Here is a 27933-nt window from a genome sequence, read left to right on the forward strand (position 1 = left end):
AATGTACAAGGGATAAGAAAGTATTTTATGTTTAAGCTAATATTTTTTTCATCATAGTATCATTAGGATGCTTTCGAGTCTAAAGGTCAGAAAATCCCCAAATCAAAGTAGTTTAAAAATAAGCTATGAAGCAGAGTTATAAAATATACCACTTTAACATAGCATCTAAATTCTTGTTCTCCTTGATATAAATGCAGACATAATACATATACATGCACATATATAAGCATGTATAAAATCATATGTTAGCGTGTGTGTGTGTGTGTGTATATATAAATACACACACACACATATATATATATATATATATATATATATATATATATATAATATGCTTATCACATATAATCTATCCAGTTCCCTTGGAACAGAGTATTTCAACAAAGGTTGCCAATGACACATGCCAGTGGATCAAGTGTACCCAGGTTAAACTGGGAAGACATGCTGAGTGTTGTCTTTTGTGCTGGTGCTGATGGCCCCTCTTTATAAAAAGAAATCAAGGGGAATTTGAAATTTTCATTGCCCAACAGTTTTCACAGGTATCAACTTGTTACCTTTTGCTAGGAGGGATAAAAATCTGTTGACTGGTTTGATTTTTTGAAACTCCACTAAAAGATAATTTCAGGAGTGCCTGGCTGGCTCAATCAGTAGAGCATGTAATTCTTGATCTCTGGGTTGTGAGTTCAAGCCCTATGTTGGTTGTAGAGATTACTTTTAAACATAAAACCTTTAAACATTTTAAAAAATAAAATAAATTAAATAAAAGATAATTTCAGAGCTACAGGTTTACCTGAGATTAAAACAGTTATTATGTTCTGTAAGTTTAGGGCTCTGCCTGAGTAAATAAGTTTCCTATCTCATCTTATTTTTGTCTTCTTGCTGCTGACAATCTTACCTTATTCAGCCTACAAGAAGGGGGGTCATTACAAATACAAAATATTTTTATTTCATGAGAAACTTTGATTTAGTATGCAAGACTTATATTGGGTTTTCAATTATATTATTCTATCAAAGATGCTATTTTTGACTCTCAGAATTATGTTAAAAGTAAAATGCTTAGGAGAGATTGTTGAAAACAATGGGAAGAAAAAGAGTAGAGTGGGCTCCAAGCTTGTTATAATCAGTGGGTCAAGATCTTTCATCAGACCAAATCCTGTCAACAGGGTCAAGTCTTCTCCTTGTCCCTGTCCTGCAGTTATCTGTGTTGGCTTCCTTCTATTTTTGGTGCATGTTGTAGTAAAAAAAAAAAAAAAAAAAAAAAGCCTGCCTATGACAACTGGAGGGCACATTTTCTTTTATCACCATCAGGAGAGAGAAATAGCATTCTCTTAAATATGCAACCAAACAAAACAATAGTAACAAAAGTTCTTCACTCTCACAAGATTGGCCCAATTTAGTTCTGGGGGCCAAATCTAGGTCAATAAGTTGTCTGGAAATACTATACATTCATTGGCTTGGACTTCTTATAATTCCCCCTCTGAATATGAAGGTGAGGGTGATAACTGAAGAAAAATGATGCTTTGGGAATAAAGGGGAAAGGGGGAAATGGTTGGGTGGTCTGCTTAATATGAAAAAATTGACTTGTTTGGTTAAGAATAGGAACAAGTCCTTCCTTAAAAATTGGAGTAGCATAAATGAGAGGCAGCATTTTGGCTATTTGGCTGATGGCAAATATTTTCTGTGGTATGTGGTCAACCTGAGTACAAATTATGGCTCTGCCATTTTTCATTTTTGAGAAATTGAGAAATCATGTAGCCTTTCTATACCCTTTTTTCCTAATTTCCCAATAGGCATAATAACAGTACCTACATCATGGTGATTAAACTATAATGTGCATAAAACACTAACATAAAACCATGCCTGACCCATAGTAAATGAGAGAAACTATTTTCATTGTTACTATTATTAATATCATTGTCCTTTATTATATTTTTATTATTCTTTTGTTTGTTTTTAGATAAATTATTTTTGAAAAAAAAATTTTGAATACGTAGGGAAGGCAAGGTCCCTATACATAATGTAGAAATAAAGAAAGAAACTGGAAGGGCAGATCACAATCAAGAATAGTTCTTAAACGGGTGCCTGGGTGGCTCAGTCAGTTAAGCATCAGACTCTTGATTTCAGCTCAGGGTATGATCTCAGGGTCGTAAGATTGAGCCCTTCGTAGGGCTCTGCACTGGGGCCTAGAGACTGCTTAAGATTCTCTCTCTCCCTCTGCTCCCCCCACCCCACCCCACTGACTTGCACTCTCTCTCCCTCGCTTAAAAAAAAAAAAAAAGAATACTTCCTAAATACTTATTATTAGTAGTAGTATTTGAGATTATCATGAAGAGAACAGGATGTCTCATGAACGGGTATGATAAAGAGGTCAAACACTAAGCAGGACAAAGATACTTTGTGAAACATTATTAACACATATCTGCTGCCTGTTACTGGACACATGAAAGATGCACTTTCCAAAATGTCATATCAGGTTCACTACTTGTTTAGTATCACATTTAATGTACAAAACTATTTATCATAATTTAACTTGGTTTCCTAATATCTGAAAATTCATTTTTTATTTGGCTCTGTGATTGTTTGACTGCAGAAGCAATCATTGACAAATAAAGACTTGGGCATTAATAAGAATTTCTCTACTAGGAAAACAGTGTTTTTGAAAACACTAACTAAATGAAGATTCCTAATACCTGAGGAAACTAATAATTATTTCACAACCACTGATGATATTACACAGCGATACGAACAGAGTATGTGTTTAATTTATGTGATATAACTTGTTCTTAGCTCAGTGACTTGTCCTGAGGGAGCAGGACACTGTGCCACAGCAAAGGAGCGAGGGAATACAGCCTGGTTAGAAAGCTTAAATTTTATAGCTACATTTCTTGGGCCAAAGTAATCACAGCACACTTGAAATAACAGAATAATAAGAATAATAACATTGTCATGATAGTTCCTGTGAAAATTAGTGACATATGCCTAGAAATAGGTCTGAAGTCAGAGTAGCATTTACTTTGTGATCAGTTTATGAGATGGAGACAATCTAAAGCAAAAGGACATCAATAATTTCAAAGATAATTACAGATATCTACCCTAATCACAACCCCTTGCTTTTCCTTATTTCTAGTATTTGGCAATTAGTAATATTCACCAATTTATTAAAGTAACAAAAAGCTTAATTGAACTACACAGGAAAGTTTATATTCATAGATAATATATTTAAATGTATCCCTATGTTAAAAATTATATATAGCTCTATAGTTCATTCAATCAAAAACACTTCCAAATGATTCAAACATGAAAGGTGCCACACAGATTTCAACCTCCTACTGCTTTCAGTGAGTCTGTATTTTACTATGCTCCTACTTCTAAGCCATTTCATAATGTCCATGGTCTACAGAATGTAGAGGATCTTTCTAAGAAAAACCACAGTGGAGGAATCATTTTATTTCTCCCATTTTAATGGGCAGAAAGATTGCAGTGCTGTAATAGAATGTCAAAAGCTCTTCTATGAGCCAGGACCCAAAGAGTGCATCACAGCTTGTAAAAGCCTCTGAAGGCAATTGCTTGTGCCAGTTTCCTATTATAATAGCAGCAAAGCCTCTGGAAAGTCCCATGATCAAAATATTGATTTATTCTTGTCACAGGCCTTCAGTCTTCCTCTTGCTTCTAATTAAATCCCACTTATGTTCTCCTCTGCTGTGTACCCCTTTTGTTACACATAAGATGAAGCCAGTGCTGACCTTGCTCACCCTCTATGGCTATGGGGTTCTGGCTCTGCTATAGGAAAGAGGAGCTGTGGAGTACTCAGCCATTGTATATTCACACCACAACTGGTTGTTAAATATCTAAATTAAACTTACTTCAAATGTGGATACCTGCAACAAATCTTTGTTCCTAATGTGACTTTATTTTTTTTTTTAATATTTTATTTATTTGACAGAGAGAGACACAGCGGAGCAGGAACACAAGCAGGGGGACTGGGAGAGGGAGAAGCAGGCTTCCCGCCGAGCAGGGAGCCCGATGTGGGGATCGATCCCAGGACCCTGGGATCATGACCTGAGCTGAAGGCAGACGCTTAATGACTGAGCCACCCAGGCGCCCCCTTAATGTGACTTTAACTCTATGTGGACTTATTACATGGCTCTTCAAAGCAGAATGTATCACTTATCACTTTATAACTTTATCACTTAACTACCTTGAGCTACAGATGTGCCTAAAACATTATACTTCCAGAAGATTTAAATACAATGAATAAATGACTGCATGGTAAAGAAGTGTCATGGTCGAACTTGGATTCTAGAGTGAGAATTTATATCTTGGTCTTGCCACTCACTATGTAACTTAGGCTATTTATGGAACATTTCCAAGCTTTCCTTACGTAGAAATGGAAATATATAAACATATATACACACACATATATATGTATCTTGTAGAGTTGCTGTAAAAATGATTCACACAATGTGCTTAGCACTCAGTAAATGATCATATGAATGGATTATTACTATTATAATTATTACACTTATAGCCGTAAGATTTTCAGTTTTTTGTGGACTTTTTTCATCAAATAGTGTCAGATTTGCTTTCTTTCCCTAACTTATTTAACATCCATTTCTCCTTGTCATAATTTATCCATGATCTAATTCTATAATCAACTTAATAAATAGCATCCTCATCCAAATATCATCAGTTGAATATAGATCAATATGAAATATTTCATGTAATCAATTCAAAAGCAATATAGATATTATTTGGTTATCTGTATCCCTTTCTATTATCATGGGTGCTTGGAAGTTCCCAGGTATTTATCAATAAGACAACAAATTCAAATATAAGCATAAGCAACAGTTTATCATGAATACTATACTAGACTTTTATAACATTAGAATGATTAAATATATATTAAACAAATTTATAACCTGTGGATACCATATAAGTTAGAGGATTGACTACCTCATCTGGAACCCAAAGCTCCCAGAAAGAGTCTAACATATTTTTTGTCCCTTTCTGCTTCTCTATCTCAAAGCTTCAACTAAAGTAATATAATTCCATAAAAAATTATAGACATCATAGTCTAAATTACATTTCTAAAGATAGGAGTTTATAGGTTGAAAATCTGAAATATTTTAATGTGACTATTTTAATATAAAGATAGTAGGATTTACATGTTTCTTGCCATATATACTAACCAACCCACATTGTTAACACATTCAGCATCATTCCTGATTTAGGCTTTATTATGAGGAATTATCATATTACAAATGCTAAATGCATTCAGAATGCTGCCCGTAAGTTTAATTTGATACCTGTTCCCTACATTACTCCTTTTCTGGATTGTTGCAGCTTTTGTGAAATGAAAAGTTACAGGAAACTAAAAGTAATGTTGAGGCTATATAGTCAGAAGTGAGAAGCTGAACTTTCCTCAGCCCCGTTAGTCCCTAAACTCTCCATAGATGAGTGGGGCCACAAATTTGTAATGTGGCAGTTATTAACCATGATCCTTTCCAGTGATAATACCAAAAGCATACTGAGAAAATATAATCTTTTTTTTTTTAAAGATTTTATTTATTTATTTGAGAGAGCGAGAATGAGAGAGAGCACATGAGAGGGGGGAGGGTCAGAGGGAGAAGCAAACTCCCTGCCGAGCAGGGAGCTCGAAGTGGGACTCGATCCCGGGACTCCAGGATCATGACCTGAGCCGAAGGCAGTTGCTTAACCAACTGAGCCACCCAGGCACCCGAAAATATAATCTTATATAATGAAATCATTTATAAATGTTAGCATGGTCTTTAAAGTCAAAAGAAATGGAATAAAAAAATATGGACTCTTGTCCCAGACTCTTTCATTTTGTCCTTTATTCATGCAATCAGTATTAATGAATATTGCACTTGGAATATTAGCTGATAACTTCTCATTCCAAGGACAAGACAAACATTTCTTTAGGATATGACAACTTACAAAGTACAGCACCTAATAATTATGTGGCTAAATATTCTACAATTTGGTTTCCTTCTTATAAATATATTTAATTATATTTCTTAAAAGTAACTTGATAATTTGCATAAGCAATATATGAAAAAACTGGTCTAGTTAAATATAAAGTTCTCTACACATGAAAAGTGTCTTTTTTTCCTAGGATATTATTTATACAATGACATTTTTTATTGACAAACATAAAATACACTCTGGTATAAAATCTCAAGCACCAAGAAAGGAAATGCCAAAGAAACAGTAGAAAACAATTTGAAATAGAATTAATTTTATTCTTTTCAAGTTCTTAAAATGATATCCTCTCCTTTTTAGGTGGGTGTATATATCTGACATTCTGCTAGGCTTTTTCATGCAGTTTCTTTGAAGTCACATTATGTATTCCTTATTTGAAACCCCTATGCTTGTGTTAAGATGAAACATAGTTGCCTTTGAGAGTAAAATGTATATATATGGAAGGAACACAGTGCTAGATATTTTATTGTTGTTAAGGCTTTTTTTTCCTCATGGAAGTCCACTGTAACTGTCACACAAACTCACAATGTGAAGCTATCAATTTTGTGATAGACATGAACAAAGACAGAAATATCTGTAAGACAGCCCATTTCAAATTCAGTGATTCTGTGTTATTTACGGGGACAACAGGGATGGTGTGATATAAACCCATGGCTCATTCACAGGAATGTCAACCTAGTATGTCACTGATTAATGAACAGGTTAAAAATCTCTCTTCTAACTTCAGTTCTCTTCATACCTTCCCTGTAATAATAAACAATGCAAACAGCATAGGAAAGAAAGTCATTACAAAGTATATACCAGAGCCATCTAATTAAGTATATGCACAAAGTCTACCAACAAATAATACAATTTTAACAAAAACTTCTTGTGTAACTTGGACAATATAACAGCTGCTATCCATCAAACCCGAACCTAACAAATACACAGAATTTTTCCATGTTACAATGAAAGTCAATACATTTAAAAAAATAAGTTGAGTCACAAAGACTAGAGAAATAAAAAATCATTTTGTCATTCTAATCAGAGTTGTTTTGCATATTTTGTAAACTGTAGTAAAATATCCCCATCATATTCATGCCTATACCTTTGTTTGCTTTTATTCATTATCATTAAATGATGTTTGACTTAGGAAGTCTTCCTCTATTTTAACAATCTCCTGAAATTCTAGCACAAAATAGGATTGGAATTGTGACTATCATAGTTTCTTTATTGAATTCTTTAATTCAATAGCACCATTCTTTAACACCATTCTTTAACAACCATTCTTTAACAACCACCTTACACTGGCTTTGTCTCAGAGCTTTTTCTCACATGACAAGAATTAAGCTTCTCTCTATAACCTACCTGACTAACTGAATTCTCCCAGTTAAGCAACAGAAAGCAAACAGAAGTTATTATTCTTAATTTCTTTCTTCCCCTTAAGCCAATAATGTCCATGTCATTGCTAATATAACTGAGTAAATTTTCAATTCAGTGTGTGTGTGTGTGTGTGTGTGTGCGTGCGCGCGCACCTGATCCATGGGCAGGATTTGCCAAAATGTGGCTTGTTAAGAGTTGTTGAGTTAAATAAGGAAAGATTCTCTACTCAGAGAAGTTGGGAAAAATACTGGAATTATTGGAAATAAATTAAAACATTTAAAATGGATCAGAGTGCATGCTCTGGAATCATTCTACTAGAATTCTGGGACCAAGTTCTGAGTTAGTGACTTTACAAAAGTTTGCCGGGCTTCACTTTGCTCCCTTATAAAATTGGTAAGTTACTATTTTATAGAGCTGGTATCAGGATTATATAAGTTAATATTTATAAAGTACATAGAACACTGTCTCATGCATGGTAAGCTTTTAATTGTTACTTTGTATCATGGTATAAAAAGTTGTGATCTGAAAACTTTGTGTTATTCTCATTTCATTATCTGAGACAATATTCTTAAAGGAACAGTAACCTGCACCCAAATTGATGATAGAGGATACTTTATTTGAACCTGTTGATAATTCGGGGAGGTCATAGTTCCCTTTGAGAACCTAGTATTAATGTTGGAAAAAATGTGTACATACTTGACAAAATGTTAATAGGGAGATAATCTTCCTGACTTGTTTTATCAAATAATTTTTACACAGGGTATAAAATTAAAAATTAATCATTTGGACTTCATGAAAGTTAAAAAAAATTCTACCCAAAAAAATACTCGGAAAAAAATACTCTGTTGTGACAAGTTTTAATAAGTCATAAATTAGGACACAGTATTTTCACATATATATGACAAAGTTCTTTTATCAGAAAAATAAAGAAACCCCTTACACTCCTACATCTCCTTAATAAAAAATACCAAGTGTTCTCTAAGGTCTAGTGTTAGTAAAATTTTCATGCATTTTCATGAGAGGGTAAAATGGTACAATCACATTGGAAAGAGTGTGGCAGGGGCGCCTGGGTGGCTCAGTCGTTAAGCGTCTGCCTTCGGCTCAGGTCATGATTCCAGGTCCTGGGATCAAGCCCCGCATTGGGCTCCCTGCTCCGCGGGAAGCCTGCTTCTCCCTCTCCCACTTCCCCTGCTTGTGTTCCCTCTCTCGCTGTGTCTCTCTCTGTCAAATAAATAAATAAAATCTTAAAAAAAAAAAAAAAAGTGTGGCAGTTCCTTAAACAGTTAAATCTACACTTTCTATGTGCCCCAGGTATTCCATTCCTAGGTACTACAGAAGAGAAATAAGAATTTATATCCATTGTTTGCATAAATATTCAATGTACCTTTGTTTATAGTACTCCCTCACTGAAAAAAAGTACCAAAATTCCAGATACCACAAATTGCTTATCCCTTGACTTCCAAAAATTAATTGACTACTTAGCAATATAAAAGAACTACTAATACATTACAGAGCCAAGATGCATCTCAAAAACATGCTTAAAGAATGAAGCCAGGCATAAAAGAGTATGTACTAAAAAAAAAAAAAAAAAAAAAGGAGTATGTACTATATAATTCCATTTACATTAATCTCTACTCACAGAAATTAGATCAGTGGTTACCTGGCACGGTGTGTGTGTGTAGAGAGGTATGATTGCAAAGAGGCAAAAAAAAAAAACAAAACCATTTGGTATGATGCAATTTTCTATTTCTGGATAAAAGCTACAGGGATTACATATTTACATATGTATATAGTTACAGGCATTTACATTTGCCAAAATTCTTCAAAGTTGTAAGCTTAAAATTTGTGTGCCTACCTGTATATAAATTATACTTCAATAAAATTGAAAAATAAAAATCAAAAGTAAAAAGTGGAGATTTTTAAAATTAACTTGAAATTAAAAACTCTAAAATTTTAAAAATTAAAATTAGTTTATATTTGTTAATATTTTGAAAATAGCATCTACATTAATAGTATATAAAACAAATACACATTGTAAAGAACAATTATAAAGAACTATAAAAACTCTATTTGAACAGGATTTTTTTTTTTGGTTTATTTTTTACAGTTAAACAATACAAAGTTTTGCCAGGTTTTGAAGATTTATGTGAATGATATCATACCACATATTCTCTTTTGTGTCTTCTGAATATGTTTCACTCTATTAATATAATTTCTTTATCTCTTCCACTGTTCCCACTAGATGTTCAGGTTGTTTCTATTTTGAGGCTATTATAAATACTGCTTCAGGCACATTGTATACACATTGGAAGATGAGGTTTTATAGTATAAATCCTAAGAGTAGAATAGCTGGGTCATAGGTTACACATTTCACTTTTTTCAGATAATGTCAAAAATGTGTGTATTTGTGTGTGTGTGAGTGTTTGCACATTCCAAAGGTAAATGAATTCTATCAATTTCTTTGCTTATTAGTTAAGAAAATGTTGCTGTGTCATTATGATATGTTGAGATGTAAGACTTATGCACTCATATCACTTAATAACTTTTTAAAGTTTTGCATCAGCCTTTGCTGGCTTACAATTTACTTATTTTTCCTATGTTCTCCCTTTTTAATGGTTTGTAGTCTTAGAAAAATACTAATGCTACTGGCCTTTTCAATGTTTTTATTATTACTGTTATTAAATGATATCTTTCCTGAACCTGTTAATTTAACATGTATTAAGGAGGCAGAGTATAAATAAGATTTCTTTTTTTTTTTTTAAAGATTTTATTTATTTCTTTGACAGAGAGAGACACAGCGAGAGAGGGAACACAAGCAGGGGGAGTGGGAGAGGGAGAAGCAGGCTTCCCGCTGAGCAGGAAGCCCGATGTGGGGCTCGATCCCAGGACCCTGGGATCATGACCTGAGCCAAAGGCAGACGCTTAACAACTGAGCCACCCAGGCGCCCCTAAATAAGATTTCTTTTTAAAATAGTCCACAGGTTTACCCACGAGATATATAGATGTGGAAAGAAGAGGTACTGTTTTTGTTTCATTTTGTATCATCCATTAAAAATACTATATTCCAAAATAAAACCCTGTTAAATCAGTGTTTAGACATGGATTATGATCTTTTATAATCCTCATGCATTGTGCCATGTTTTAGTGTGAGAATTGAGAAGCACAATTATCTCATCAAAGTTTCAGTCCTAACATAATTTTGATTTTTCATTCAACAGATTTCAAAGCTTAAAGGAACAGAGAAACTTGTTTTTGAACAGGAACAACCATAATAATGTTTTTATACTGGCTTAAGTTGAATAGAATCAAATTCACCTGAAGCCATATTACTGTGAAAGACAAACATCTTAACTTATGAAGGTTATTCTTAAAGAAATTCAACTATGGTGTATCAGCCAAGGCCTACTCCAGAAAAATAAAGATCACAACAGGTATTTTTAACAGATAAAACCTATTATTAAGAAAAGTCTAAGGGCTCATTGGTGAGGTTAAGCACTGGACTCTCTTGATTTTGGCTCAGGTCATGATCTTAGGGTTGTGAGATCGAGACCCACAGTGGCTCCATGCTGGGGGTGGAGCCCGCTTAAGATTCTCTCTTGTTCCATTTCTCTTAGCCTCTCTCTTCACCCCTTTTTCTCCTCCTCTCTCTCTCAAAAAAAAAAAAAAAAAAAAAAAAAAATCTAAATGTGTGTTAGCTGCAAAAATAGAGCAGTGAATTATCACAGAGATGGTAATTGCATGAAGCAACTGGGGGAACAAAAGGAACAAAGGATCTTGGATCAGGGCCCCCAGGGCTGGGACCAGATCTCTGAAGAATAGGTCCTCACTCACTAAATTAATACCTTGGCAGATTGGAAGAAAAGACAACTAGAGCTAGGGCATGGATTTTTGAGAATGAGGAACTGTTTGGCTGCTGCTGGTAATTTAAGGAGCACAGTGAGGCTCTTCTGCTGGTCTGAAAATAAAAATAAAAACAAAAACAGAAACTTACAAACCCTGGAAATTGAAATCAACTGCTGCTACTGGAATGTCTTGGTGCCCAGTTATCGCTTCTGTGAGGGTTTCAGAACCAGGAAGCAAACAGAAAGGAACGGGACTGTTTTCTCTCCTCAAGCCTACTAATCCTCCCTAGCCCCCTGCAGTTGGCAGCACTCAACAGGAATCCAGCCGGCACAGGGGAAATGTGTCCTAGAATCACAAAACACCTTACATAAGAGGAGGTGTGAAGCTCTGAGAGAATACCTTAAAAACTGGCATAGATGGAACTTCATAAAATCCCTCATACCTTAACTAATAAAAAGTGTATAACAACTATCACTTGATGAATGCCCTTCAATTTTCGAAAGCATAAAAAGATTGTGTCTGTGTGTGTGTGTGCGTGTTTGCTCTTGGTTCTAAGAATATTGCTTCTTCTGGGGCGCCTGGGTGGCTCAGTTGGTTAAGCGACTGCCTTCGGCTCAGGTCATGATCCTGGAGTCCCTGGATCGAGCCCCATATCGGGCTCCTTGCTCAGCAGGGGGTCTGCTTCTCCCTCTGACCCTCCCCCCTCTCATGTGCTCTCTCTCTCTCAAATAAATAAATAAAATCTTTAAAAAAAAAAAGAATATTGCTTCTTCTGAATGATTAAAAGACATTCTTCCACTAAAAAGAAGCAATGAATTAGATATGGAATTCAATATTTTTTAGTGATGTAAAAAATATATTTTTATTTTACACACACATATGCAGTCTCTGAAAATCAACTATATGTTTAATCAGAAATATATGTGGTTAAATAATGAAGAATAAGAATGGAAAAAAGGTAACACAAAATCATTTAGTTTCTGAAATAAAACAAGTTTCTTAAATTAGTGATATATAGGTTGTTTCTATATTCATTATATCATGATTTATATTGAAATTATTTTATTACCAGGATGACTAAGAATTCAAATAATAAAAGAGTAGTGACTCATGCTATCTTGTTTAATGCATCATGAAGGTAACAGTTGTATTTAAATTGATACATTTTTTCTGCCAAAAGACTTTTTTATTGTGAAGTATAAAACCCCACAAAATAAAAGTATTATTCATATATGGTAACATTGTTTTTAAAGGGATAAAGACAAAATTGTACTGAATTCAGTACAATTTACGGAAGACATGCAGTTGGTAATAGGTACTTTGTGATGCTTATAGTTATTGTAATGTTTTATATCTTAAGCTTGATTATGGATACATGGATTTGTATTTTATCACTATCATAATCTAATACATTTATTCATTCAAGTTTTATATGTATTTATAATACAATCATAATAAAAATTTTAAACTATTTTGTGGATTTATTTATTTGCAGATTAAATTTGGGTGTTCAGAAAGCTAAAACAGTTATGCTCATTGCTTGGAATGAAAGTATTAAAAAGCAGTGGAACAATTTAAGCAGGTTTAATACTAAAAACCCCAAAGTAAATAAAATAATTGCTAATCCAGAATTTAATTTAGAATTAACTGTTTAGAATTAACTGTTGATTTCAAGCACGAGGGATGGCATGGTAAAATTTGAGGAATGGAATCATCAAAATGAATTTACAAAACGGTCCAAGGAATATCCAAAAGAGATGAATCAATGGTTCTTGGTAAAATATTGCTACACTTTCCCTCATTACCTTACAGAAAACACCTTTAGATTCCAATGCTAGAAATCCTTGTTATTCCAAAGAAACCACTTTGCTAATTTGACTTGGGCCACATCGATGCTGCTTGTTTTCCCTGAGGTTTTTCCTCTTCTGGGCCACACAACTGATAGCAGCTAGCTGAGCAGATGTTGTTTCCCAACTAGTATGTGATTATTTTCTTCTAAGGGTAAATGTTCCCATGTGTGTACCTTCCATTTCTCATCAGCTTCTCTGTTACATAAACAACAGATTGTGCTGTTTTCTTAGAATATAGATTTTCAAGAGATCTCCATATATGCGTGTGTTTTTCTAAAAACTTCTGTTAATTAAGACAAACTTTACTTCATTCTTCTTTAATGTTCTCATTCTATCTTTTAAATCTGGCCCTAAAAAAATTATTTAGCCTTTTCAGTGCTGTTATAGCATAAATTTTGTTTAACTACATCATCCAGTTTCAATATACTTATATTCATTTTAATTATTTTATCCACAGTATAAATATATAACTTTTTTCCACATTCTCAGATGTTAACAGATTTTATCTTAATTTTATTAAGATGATAGAAAAACCCTGGACTAGGAATGAATTTTGAATTCATTCATATAATTTTCCATGTGTTACTCTGTTTTATAATCTTTTCTTCAGTTCTTAAGCTGTCAATTCTAAGACCTGGAAAGGGTGCCTGGGTGGCTCAGTAGGTTAAGCGTCAGACTCTTAGTTTCAGCTCAGGTCATGATCTCAGGGTTGTGAGATCAAGCCCTGTGTCTTGTTTCCTCTGTGCTCTGTCCTCATCACAGTCTAATTAGGATTCTTTCTTCCTCTCCATCCTCCTCTGTCCCTCCCCTCTCCCCCTTTCTCTCCTCAAATAAACAAACAAACAAATAAATAATAAATCTTTAAAAAAAAAACCTGGAAATTAAAATTCAGAGATTTCATCCAATGACCTCCCACTTCAGAAGTTTATTGGGAACACAGATCCTGATTCCACAATTTTTTACTGCTTCTTCCTAGACAAATAAAAGCAAGCTCCTACTCTCAATCTCCACCCCAAAAAATTAGAATAAAAAAGAATAAAACTTAGACTTCCCCTTAAAACTAAGGAGAAATGATAGTGTATGTATTATTTCATGGCATCACATGAACCACATCACCACTCATCCAGAGACTGAGCACAAATAACACATAAATCATTCAAGTTAAGATTTCAAAGAAATCCTACTCTTTCTAGATTATTTTACAAATAGCAAGATCATATCCTAGAGAGGAAATTATACTTTCTCATGATTACATATTACTTAACAGCAGAACCAATTCATTATAACCTAGACTTTATTAAATTGATTATTATGCTTTTGTGTTTACTGTTTAACTCAAAATTAACTTTAAAAAGTCAAAACTGTCTATGTTGAAGTGTCCTTTTTTTCTGGTAATTTGCTCAAGACTGGTTTCAGAATATAACCTATTAGCAGCACTAAGCTTGAATAATAGGACTTACTCAAACTCATATGTTTGCATATATGAGTGTGTAAGTTGCAGATGCAGACATTTGCGCATCAGTTGTTGAGTGTTTCCTAGCCACGTAAACACATGGGGACAGTGAGTACTTTCCTCCAAGGTAGGATTTTAAATATGCTGGAAGAAACACTAACCCCCCTCTTCACAAATAAGACTTGCTGTTTGGCTTTGGGTTCTCCTGTGTCTATGTTGTCAATTTCTTTAGCTATAGACTTTGACTTTTTTTGAAAATTTAATCATCCTTTCAAAGGATATGATGTTAAGAAAATAAGTATTGATAGAATTACATTGTAATGGTGTAAATAGCTTTCATTCTTGGGGATGAGTCTTTATAGTTGGAGAATTCAGACTGACTCCAGTCTTTATCTTTTTTAAAGATTTTATTTATTTATTTATTTGAGAGAGAGAGAGAGAGAGAGCAAGAGCAGGGAAGGGAGGCAGAGGGAGAGGGAGAAGCAGACTCCCTGCTGAGCAGGGAGCCCAAGGAGGGACTTGATCCCAGGACCCCGAGATCATGACCTGAGCAGAAAGCAGACACTTAACCAACTGAACCACCCGAACCACCAAGGTGCCTTGACTCTAGTCTTTAAATAAATGTAATAGCATAGAATTTGTCCCTATATACCCAGAAAGTGAAAGTTAGTATTTGATACAAACTGATTTGTTTACAGCTTTCTGTTTTTATTTTATTGTTTTGTTTTTTTTGTTTTTTTTTTTTTGGTTTTTGTTTTTTAATATTTTGGCAATGGAAACCACAGGAATACACTTAGTAGCCAAAGTTCAGGACCTGAGATGATTTGTATCTTATTGCACTTCTCTCAAATTTCGTTTTGCAAGATAGGGTTTCACATTGTTAGGTGACAATATGGCAGGAACCACAAAATGCATTTTATTTTTTCTTAAATTTTTTGTGTGTCATTTATGCTTTATTTTGTAATGATTGTCCAAAATCAATGCAAACACTAGACTAATTTGGCCTTGAAACACTTTTTGTTAACTAAATATAACCTAAGCAACGGAGTAGTCTGTATATATATTCAAGAGGCCAATTTATTTTCTAAGAATGGCTTAAATCATTAGATCATTTGCCTGGAAAGAGAATACCGGGATATATGTTGTCTAAAGAACTTTTCAATTTCTGTGGACTCACTCTTTTCAACCAAAGTAGTGCTCTCAACTATATTAGTGGTAAGGAAACAAATTTACACTTTCAGTCTAGGGGTCATTGCTTCACATAATTTCCAAGTATTTTACATGTGCAAGGATTACTAAGTGTTGGAGATACAACGATGTGTCAAACAGATATAGTCTACGCTCAAATAAATTACATTTTCCAGCTATCGAGATTCTCAGCTTGCTTCCACGTAATCAATCAGTGATAGCCACATTTACTTTGCCAAAAGATATGAAACAGGAGAATCTCTAGAAAAATGCACATTTGTATTCTAACTAAAGGCTTTTACCTGCTGTGCTCTACTGAGACTAATTTGCTCACAATAATACAAATATTACAGAGTACAGCTGACATTTAAACTGGCGTCTGTCTTAGAGCTTGTGCTAAGTAACTTACAGTGTGAAGTATTGTTTTAGTCAGAGAACACATTTTGATATGCTGTGTTTTCATTGTATTCTTGTTAAAAGTCTATCAAAATTCCTTTGCTATTTCTTCTTTAAATCATATATTACTTACTCATGAGTTTAGTTTTTTTTAAGTATTTGGGAGATTTTCAAGGTTTATTTTTGTTATCTATGTCTAATTCCATGCATTTATGAAATATGCTCTGTAAAATGTCAGTTCTTTTTAATTATTTTGAGATATTTTATAATCTGACATGTGGTCAGTCTCAGTGAATATTATATGTGCACTTGGAAAAAACATGTATGTTGCTATTTTTGAGTAGAGAGCTATATAAATGCCATTTAGGCTAGTATGTTCAATTGTATTATACTAGTATTTTCTATCCTCATTGATTTTCTGCCTACTTGTTCTATCATTATTGAAAAAAGAGGGTTGAAATTTGAAACTATAATTATGGATTTTTTTGCTTCTACATTCAGTTCAGTCCTTTTTTGCTTCATGTATTTTGAAAGTTTTCTGGTACAAAATCATATCATATATCATTTGTTATAAGTAGTGTTCCCATGATATATACTTTTTGATCATTTTATTTTTAATCAGTATATCTATAAATTTAAAATGTGATTCTTCACCCATGTTGCCCATCACCACCCTTTCCCTATGGCAACCATTAGTTTGGTCTCTGTATTCATAGATCTGATTCTGCTTTTTGTTTGTTTGTTTACTCATTTGTTTTGTTTTTTAGGTTCCATATATGAGGGTAATCATATGGTATTTGTCTTTCTCAGTCTGACTTATTTCACTTAGCATAATACCTTCTAGGTCCATCCATATCTCAAATGGCACAGTCTCATCCTTTTTTACAGTGTGTAATATTCCATTGTATATGTATACCACTTCTTCCTAATCCATTCATCAACTGATGGACATTTAGGTTGCTTCCATATCTTGGCTATTGTAAATAATGCTACAATAAATATAGGGGTGCATATATCTTTTTGAATTTGTGTTTTCATATTCTTTGGGTAAATACCCAGTAGTAGAATTATTGGATCATATGATGTTTCAATTTTTAATTATTTGAGTAAACGCTATACTTTTTTCCACAATAGGTATACAAAATTTACATTTCTACCAACAGTGTACAAGGGTTCCTTTCTCTCCACATCCTTGCCAACACTTGTTATTTCTTGTCTTTTTGATTTTAGGCATTCTGACAGGTGTGAGGTGAAATCTCACTGTGGTTTTGATTTGCATTTTCCTGATGATTAGTGATGTTGATATTTTTTCATGAGTCTGTTGGCTATATATATGTCTTCTTTGGAGAAATGTCTGTTTGGATTTTCTGCCTTTTTTAAAAAGATTTATTTGAGAGAGAGAGAGAGAGAAAGAGCTAGTAGGGGGAGGGGCAGAGGGAGAGGAAAGTAGAGAATCCTAAGCAGACTCCTCACTGAGCATGGAGACTGATGTGGGGCTCGATTTCATGACCCTGAGATCATGACCTGAGCTGAAACCAAGAGTCAGAGGCTCAACTGACTGAGCCACTCAGGTGCCCCTATCATTCCTTTTTTTGATGAATATTGTATTATTGGTATTCCACTTAGTCTCTACTCTTGGTATTTTAGCTCTGCTTTTTTGTTTTGTTTTTAGTGCTTGCTCTGGGGTTACAGTATGCATCTTTAACTTTTTATTTTTTGTAATGGTATATTACTTCACATATAATTTTAAAATCTATAAGAATATCCTTCATTTTTTACTTCTTTCAGGTAATATGATTATGCATCTCTTGCATATTTTATAAAATCATAAAATATTCTCATTACCTTTTGTTTTGCTAATTAATTATTACAAATCAAATCAGTTATTGTGTTAGGTCATTAAAAAAGACTCTACCTCACCTCCCTCCAAAAAACTGTGTATGTATATATATACACACATATATATACACACACACATAAAAATATACATATATTACACATATATATTTACATATATATGTAATATATGTAAACATATATGTGAAGATTTATAATTTCCTGTTTCTTTATTTCTTTTGTAGCTCACTTTTCTATCTAACAATTTTTCTTCCTTGTGACAGAGTTCCTTTAAGATTCTTGGGTATAGGTCAGCTGGAAATAAATTATTTTAGTTGAGTAAGTCAGAAATCAACCTGGTTTTGCATTTGTTTATGGGAAATATTTTTTTTTAAAGATTTTATTTATTTATTTGACAGAGAAAGACACAGCGAGAGAGGGAACACAAACGGGGAGTGGGAGAGGGAGAAGCAGACTCCCTGCTGATCAGGGAGCCCGATGCAGGACTCGATCCCGGGACTCCAGGATCATGACCTGAGCCGAAGGCAGTCGCTTAACCAACTGAGCCACCCAGGCGCCCTATGGGAAATATTTTTAATGGATATAGAATTTTAGGTTGATTTTTTCCTTTCCATCTTCTTTAGTTTTTCAATTTCTGATGAGAAGTCTGACACCCCTATAATTTGTTCTATAAGTACTCATGCCTTTTTCTTTTTTTCTGCGTGACTGTAAGTTTTGTTTCACTGATTTCAGCAATTTAATTAACATATTCTTCAGTGTGATTTTATCTATGATTATCCTGCTTGACTTTATTTTAGCCAGTTGGATCTATGGTTTTAGAATTCTCATCAAATTTGGGGGAAAATCATCAATTATCTTATTAAATATTCTCCTCTCGTCTTTTGGACAGTAATTACATGAACATCAATCAACTTTATATCTCACAGCTCACCGAAGCTCTCTTTTTAAAAACTTTGTTTTGTCTATTTTTTGCTCTATGCTTTAGTTTGGATATGTGCTATTGTCTTCAAATCTTCACATTTTTTCATCTTTTCTTCTTCAGTTGTTTAAACTTCTCCTGGTGTATCCTGGTGAACCTAGATTGTTCTTGTGAACATAAAGTGATTCCATTTTAAGGAGCTAGAGCTAGAGCTTGTAATTTTGTCTCCCAAGATGTTTCAGGTTGATTTCTGAGTTATGTAAAGACAGCCTTTGCAATTATTTTTAGATTACCTAAATGTTTTATAAACTATAATTTTCAAAATTTAAAATCTCCCTCCATAAATTGTTAGATATACTCAGAATTTGTCTTTCATTATGCACTTTTAATTCTGGAACAAACTTCCACTATATTTCAGGACAAAATAATTATTTTTCTAGAATACAACAAAAATTAATCCTATTACCTATCATACACTAATCCAAAAGATTGAAATTGTAAGAAAGTAATTGTAATTGTAACAAAGTAATTAGCTTATATTTACTTAGAAAACTGAGTGGTAATTGTATATTGACTGCCATAGACACAATAATTTTAGCAGGAAACAAAACTCATCAATAAAAACACTAATTTTGGGGGGCGCCTGGGTGGCTCAGTTGGTTAAATGGCTGCCTTCAGCTCAGGTCATGATCCTGGAGTCCTGGGATCGAGCCCCACATTGGGCTCCCTGCTCAGCAGAGAGCCTGCTTCTCCCTCTCCCTCTGCCTACCACTCTGCTTACTTGTGCTCTCTTTCTATCTCTCTGTCAAATAAATAAATAAAATCTTTAAAAATAATAATAAAAAAATAAAAACACTAATTTTTACAGCTATTCACATTCCTTCTTTACCATTTAATATTGGCAAAAATTAACTTGTAAATAAATTTGACCCCAAATATAACAAAAAATTAAGAAGCAAAGTATGTAAAATTAAAATTGTCCTTAGTAGTTAATGCTAAATATTCCATTTTACTTAGATATGGACTTATTTTAGCAAACCAACGGTTATCCATTAATTAACCTGATATAATATCATCCCAAAGTTTTATCATCTAAGTTATCTAAATAATGTTCAAATTTACAAAATAGGAAACAATTACTGCTGTAAATTTTTTTATAAAAATATAATTCAGTATAGTTTATTAGAAATTTATGATTTTTATATTCATAAATCTTAAGTGGGTATACCCTTAGCTTATTTTATCAGTAAACAAATTTAAGGTCTTTAACAGGTTCAGATTAGTTAGGCAAACAGCATAGTTTGATTAGTTTGATTGGATTTTTCAGGTTAGTCCATGTTGGCTTCTTGGTTGAACTATCAAAATTGCTAAAATATAATTTTCAACAGATCAAATGATGGTATTTTTTAAATATAAAATGCCACTTCTCAAATGTTCTACTCATAAGGAAAAAAGTAAGATGTTAAATTGATTCAAAGAACAATTTATGGGCTTAGATATTTATAAAAAATTTAATAATGGCAACTTAAGATACGATTGTTGGATTAATTTCAAAACTGACAAATATCCTGTTAAGCAACAATCCTTAACGATTAAAGTTATCTTTTCTACTAGACATAAATTATTTGCATTTTGATCCGGCAAACTCTATGTTAACACGTAACTTCACTAAGTCTGGGAGCTACAAGCAATAGTAAACAGTGAATCAAATAAATACATTCCCGTAGAAAATCCTTAGGTATGCCTTAAGCACTGTATAATATTGTAAGTACATCATCCAACTTTTTGCTTTATTTTTATCATTTGGATAATTTTCCCCAAAATTTTCACAAAATTATGCACTCTGAAAAATAGGCACAAAGTTTTTTAAAATTAAAAAATTATCTATTTTTGGAAGTGTTTTGAAAATAAAGAGAACAGACAGAAATAGCACTGGTAGCCCATCTCTTATTTTCATATCTATGTCTCAGGTAAGCTTATTTATGAATTGGATATTCTTTTTCTGATGGACATGGCTGACAGCTCATATAATGGTAATATTTTCTATTTATGACTCTTTGTGGATGTTTTCTTTATCTTTTAAAAATATATTCAGTTTATTTAAATTTACAAAAAAACACAGTTCACCCAATATAAAGGATGTTTCCTTTATATTCATATTGAGAGAGTTAGGAAACTATAGTTGGATTTAAGAGTATGATTCCAAAAAGAATTATTGGTGGGGCACCTGGGTGCTTCAGTCAGTTAAGCATCTGACTCTTGATCTCAGCTCAGGTCTTGATCTCAGAGTGTGAGTTCAAGCCCTGCATTGGTATCCACACTGGGCATGGAGCCTACTGAAAGAAAGATGAAAGAAGAAAAAGAAAGAAAGAAAAGAAAGAAAGAAAAAGAAGAAAAAGAAAAAAGAAAGAAAGAAAGAAGAAGAAAGAAAGAAAGAAAGAAAGAAAGAAAGAAAGAAAGAAAGAAGAAAAAGAAAGAAAGAAAGAAAGAAAGAAAGAAAGAAAGGAAGAAAGAAAGAAAGAAGAAAGAAAGGGAGGGAGGGAGGAAGGAAGAAGGAAGGGAAAAAGGAAGGAGGAAGGAAAGAAGGAAGGAAGGAAGGAAAGAAGGAAGGAAGGAAGAAAGGAAAAAAAAGAGAGGTCTGAGGCTATTAGGGAAGCCTCAGATCAAGGGCAAGTTTCTCCTAAGGATCTGTCTCCATCAGAGACTGAATATTTTCTGGCCAATCCTCTCTAAGATTCCAGTTCAGAAGTAGGTTTTCTTGTTTTGTTTTTTTATCAACTGCAACAATTTACTTAGAATTATAGGATTGGTCTTCTTGGTAATATAGAACAGCATTAAGATACTTAAAATTTATTATATATTGTAAGTAAAAGCATACTTACTATCTAAATCTTATAGGGACGCCTGGGTGGCTCAGTCATTAAGCGTCTGCCTTCAGCTCAGGTTATGATCCCAGGATCCTGGGATTGAGCCCCCCATCAGGCTCCCTGCTCAGCGGGAAGCCTGCTTCTCCCTCTCCCAATCCCCCTGTTTGTGTTCCCTCTCTCGCTGTGTCTCTCTCTGTCAAATAAATAAATAAAATCTTTAAAAAATAAATAAATAAATAATAATAGAGGGAGAAGTATCGCAGTTGATATGTAAACAGGTGAGCATGGAGTTTCAAGTAAATTCTTGTTTTTCATCTGGCACAAAGCATTCAAGAAAAAAATAAAAATGATAAATTGACACGATTTCTTCTAAGTATGTTCCTATTCATTTTGTGTACTCTGTAAATGAATAATCTTGGTGCTAATAAACTATAATGATTTCTTCCTATCTGCTTTATCTAAATTACCTGTGATGGAATTTGCCCGTTGACCTATAATTAGAGCTAATTATTATAGCCATCTTATCATAGCATACATAAAAAGCATATTTCTCATTGAAAGCAAAAGAAAAGACTCTGAGAAAATCCTATGATCTGTACTATAAGTCATGACAATGTCCACCATGAAAATGACATATAGATGCCATGGTATAGTATGGACATAATATGTCTTTAATAAGATAATACAGATATTTTCTTTCTGTATACCTGGTATCACCTATTTTCCATGATTACTTTTTGATGTATTATGACTAAATCTAAGTGATAAGTGAGGTGGAAATATAACACCAATTGATGGTTGTATAATTCTTTTTTTAAGAGATTTTACTTATTTATTTATTTATTTATTTGAGAGAGAGAGAGCGAGAGAGAGTGCGTGAGTGGGAGGAGGAGCAGAGGGAGAGGGAGAGAGAATCTCCAGCAGACTCTGCACTGAGTGTGGAGCGTGATGCGAGACCCCATCTCCTAACCCTGAAATCATGACCTGAACTGAAACCAAGAGTTGGATGCTTAACCAACTAAGCCACCCAGGTGCCCCATGGTTGTATAATTCTTATCTCCAGGTGGTCACTTTGAGGTTAACCTGAAATTAACATATAGCTATAATTTATAACTAAGTGAAAAAGAGTAAGCCATCCCTAGGTTTCCTTAATTTTTCTTTTATTATAAAAAATCCACTCAGATTTAATTAAATGGAGGAAAAAGAATAGAAGACTCTTTATTACTACTGTAATATTTATTCTATTAGTTGTTTACCTTATCAATAATTTAAATCAAACTGCATGTATAAATTCTACTTCCATTTATGGAGTTTATCAAATGACTTACAAATGTGATTATATACAGTCAGTCTCCTATCAGTCACTATTTCAGGATGTTGTAAAAAGAATTCTTAAGATGTTTAATGATATGGTTATTGGTATTTAGTAGGTATGAATTATTTCAAAAAACCAGGTTTTTATGCCAACATATAAATTTAAAATGGGCAAATAAAAGAGCCTACAAAATATGTGAATTAACAGAAAGGCAAACAGTAAGACAGATGCAAATAAGAAAAAAATATATTTGCATTAAAGATACACCCCCAGGTAATTATTCTTTTAGCAATCACATAATATTTTATAAAAGATGGATATATATTTAAAAATTAATGGGCTAAATGATTTGTGAAAGAGAAATGTGTATGGAAAATATAATACATAATTTTATGTTTTTATATTTCTGATGTTTTAAATTCAAACTAAAATATTATAACATAACTAATATAGTCACAAGAAAAGTAATTAAATATTTAACAAGACTGTTGTGATATACAACTCAGAGGCAAAATCATGAATGTATTGTGAAATTATTCATATTAGCATAGCTACTATTTATGCATAGTATAACATGGATGACATTTTATGAAATAAATGTACCAAATTTTGATAGAGTAAAAATGCCAAATTCAAAACATAAAACTGTACCAGCTCCTCAGATGCCTCTCTCATAATACTATCAAAACTCACTCAACTTCCTAACTAACCCAATCTCCTAATTTGTGATGCTATAAAAACTGTCTTTAAACTTTATAAATATTATAGAGTGTGCGCTCTTTTGTGTCCGGCATCTTTGCCTCAATATTTTGTTTGTGAAACTCATCTATGTTTTTGTGTCTGGCTGTAGTTGATTCATTTTTACGTCTGTGTAGCATTTTATTTTATTAATATACCAAGATGTATTTACCCATTCAGCAGCTAATAGGGGTCTCATTGTTTATAATTTTGGTTATTTTACATATTTTTGCTATGTATATTTTTATTCATATCTTTTTGTGAACATATACGCATAGTTTTTGAGTATATATCTGGACATGGAACTGATGGGTCAAAGTTATACATTTGTTCAATTGCAGTAGAAAACTGTCAGTTTTCAAAAATGATTGACAGAATTTATATATCATCCAGGAGCTATGACTGTGAAATTGGTTTTACAGCCTTATAAAACTTGTTATATTCGGTTTTGTTTTTGTTTTTCCATTTAACCATCCTCTAGTATAGAGTGATATATTATGGTTTTCATCTGAAAGCCTCTGAAGACAAATGAATATGAGGAACTTTTCATGTTTAGTGGCAATTTAGATATATTCTTCTGTGAAATGTCCATTCAAATTTTAGCCTGTTTTTCTATTGAATGTTCTATCTTTTATATATTGATTTATATGACTTTGATTTCTATTAGTTATTTATAGATTCTAGATAAAATCCTTTATAATAAAATTACTGCAGTTCAAATATATTCTCTCACTTTGTGTCTTGACTTTCCTCTGTCTTAATGGTGTCTATTCATAAATAGAAGTTAATTATTTCTTGAAAAGAAAAATACATATGATTAGGGTTAGTGTTTTTCATATCTTCAATAAGAAATTCTAGTCAACTCTAAATTACAAAAACATTTATTTTTCTTTTAAAAAGTAATTGTTTAATTCTCTATATTCTTTCTAGAACTGGCATACAAAAATAAAGGAAATGTACTTCATGTTTTTCCTCTATGAGAATACCTAATTAATTCAGCACCATCATTTGCAGGGATCACTATTTTTATTGCTGTGCTGAACTGTCATAAATGTCATGTATTAAATGATTGTGTAGCAGTGTCTGTTTCTGGACTAATTTTTTTTCTGTTGCACAGTTTGTCTATCTTGCACCAAAGGAACACTCAAAGTTACTGCTCTAATAAAGCATATGTTATAAATGACAATATAATATTTTAAAAAATGAAAAAGTTTATTTTAAAAGTAATAAATACTCTGAAGAAAATACAGGATAGAGAGTACTGGGGGTTGGATGGCCAGGAGACTTTATTGAGGAGGCCACATGAGTGAGTCTGAATAGAAATTCATGAGAAATGTGAGGTGAAATAATTCTAGACAGAGGATAGTTTTAATTTAGGTATTAGTTTGATACATTTGAAGATCTGAAGGAAGTTCATTATATATAAACTATAAAGGCCAAGGAATAAGTGTTTAAAGTTGATATGGGAGATTTGAGACCAAGCATATAGAACATTATTGACCATGTTAAAGACAACCATTTTTAGTTTAAAGAAATGATTTTAGGGGCTCCTGGGGGGCTCAGTCGGTTAAGCATCTAATTCCTGATTTCAGCGCAGGTCATGATCTCAGGGTCGTAGGATCAAGCCCCACATCGGGCTCTGCATTCAGTGGGGAATCTGCTGGAGATTCTCTCTCTCTCTCTCTTTCTCTCTCTGTGCCCCTCTCCCCATGCACTCCCTCTCTCTCTCTCAAATAAGTAAATAAATCTTTAAAAAAAATGATTTGGGGAAGATTTAAAATGAAGATATGTAAAATTATCTGAAGTTTTTAAAGACTACTCTGCCATATGAAATAGATGGTCAAGAATAAAAAATAGAGCAAACAGTGTAAAGGCTATTCAGGCTATTCTTTTTCCTGACAAAAAACACTGATGGTATGTACTTAAGTATTAGTGGGGGAGGTGGTGAGACAGGGTTATCTGAATACGTTGGGAAATTAGAGCCAAGGAGATTCATTGATAGGAAGATAGAAGAAAAGGAGGAATGTAAGAAGATTTCTAGGAGATAAACTATAGAATTTAGAAATATTATGGTTCCATTAACTGAAAATGTGAAAACAGAGAAAGGGGTATGGCTAGCAGGATTGATATGGAATCTTGTGTTCAAGCTTCATGATTTATAATAATTTCTTTGTTGGATTGTTTTATTTGTTTTTCTTCCATACTAGAGCATAAGGCATTTTTGCAGCTTTACTAGTGTCAAATTTATGAACACATAGGTAAATACACAACTTGAAAAGTTTTGACATATATAATTATATGTACATATATATCTATATCTCTGTGAAACTAACACTAAAATTAAGATAGAGAATATGCTCATAATCCTCTCAATTCATCACTCCGTCCCAACCTTCCTTCATACCCAGGCAACCATTGTTCTATTTTATGTCACAATAGGTTAGATTGATTTTTTGAGAAGCATATAAATAGAATCATACAGTACATGCTCTTTTTTGACTAAGTTCTTTCAGTCAACATAATTATTTTAATATCTGTACATGTTGTGCAAAATCAACAAAACAAAGATGTTTTATTATTAATAGCTAAGAATTAGTCCATTGCATAGATATACCACGATTAGTTTATTCAGTCACCTGTTGATGGGCATTTGATTTGCATCCTACTCTTGGCTATTATAAATAAGGCTGATATGAACTTTAAAAAAAAAGATTTTATTTATTTATTTATTTATTTATTTATTTATTTATTTATTTATTTTATTTATTTATTTATGTATTTATTTAAGAGAGAGATCAGGCTTTATAATTTTGGCCATGCTGGAGGGATTGTAATGGTTTTTCATTGTGGTTTTAAGATTCATTTCCTTAGCAATTAATAATATTTAACATCATTCCATCTTCTTTAGTGTAGGGTCTGTTCAACTATCTTGCCTATGTTTAAAATATGGTTGTTTATCTTCTTACTGACTTATAAGTGTTCTTCATAAATTCTAGATCTATGCTGTCCTATAGTGTAATCACTACCTACATAGGAGCTATTTAAATTTAAACTAATTGAAATTAAATCCAATTTAAAATTTAGTTGCTTAATTATACTGACCACGCTTCAAGTGCTTCATAGCCACATCTGATTAATGAGTATCATTTTGGAAAGCACAATCATAAAAAAAAATTTGATCATACAGGAAATTGTTTTGAAAAACACTACTGTAATTAAAAGTCCTCTATCAGATGAATGTTTTATAAATATTTTTTCTCAGACTGTGAATACTCTTTTCACTATTTTAAGTACCTTTTACAGGCATAGAAGTTTTACTTTTGCTCAAGCTTAACCTATTGATTTTGGCTTTTATAATTTCTGAAATCCTTCAAATTCAGTCACTAAAACTTTATACTACATTTTAAAAAATATGACAGTTTTAACCATTAAATTTTAAACTATGATCCATTTCATTTTAATTTTTTATATGAAATGAGGTAAATGGTTAGGATTTTTTTAATATGGCTACTCAACTGTACTTGAGGTAAATGGTCAGGATATTTTTTAATATGGCTACTCAATTATACTAGTACTATCTGCTGAAAAAAAATTACTATTATATTTCTATTATTATCCTTATTTTTATTTTTATTATTTCCCTTAAAATGTCATTTAACTTTTATAGAGATTAAAAAAAATAAAAAAATGTACTCATTTAAGTATATGTGCTACCACATATTTAATTATTTTTAAAATTCATAACTAATAGGTTCATCTCTTTGATCCTTCTAATACTTTTTTTAAATTTTTTTTTAATTTTTTTTATTCTTATGTTAATCCTCATACATTACATCATTAGTTTTAGATGAGGTGTTCCATGATTCATTGATTGTGCATAACACCCAGTGCTCCATGCAGAATGTGCCCTCCTCAATACCCACCACCAGGCTAACCCATCCTCCCACGCCCCTCCTCTCTAGAACCCTCAGTTTGTTTTTCAAAGTCCATCGTCTCTCATGGTTCATCTACCCCTCCGATTTCCCCCGCTTCATTCTTCCCCTCCCGCTACCTTCTTTTTCTTCTTTTTCTTTTTCTTAACATATATTGCATTATTTGTTTCAGAGGTACAGATCTGAGATTCAACAGTCTTGCACAATTCA

This window comes from Mirounga leonina, unplaced genomic scaffold (genome assembly GCF_011800145.1).
Source record: "Mirounga leonina isolate KUSES-001 unplaced genomic scaffold, KU_Mleo_1.0 Mir_153, whole genome shotgun sequence".
NCBI lineage: Eukaryota > Metazoa > Chordata > Mammalia > Carnivora > Phocidae > Mirounga > Mirounga leonina.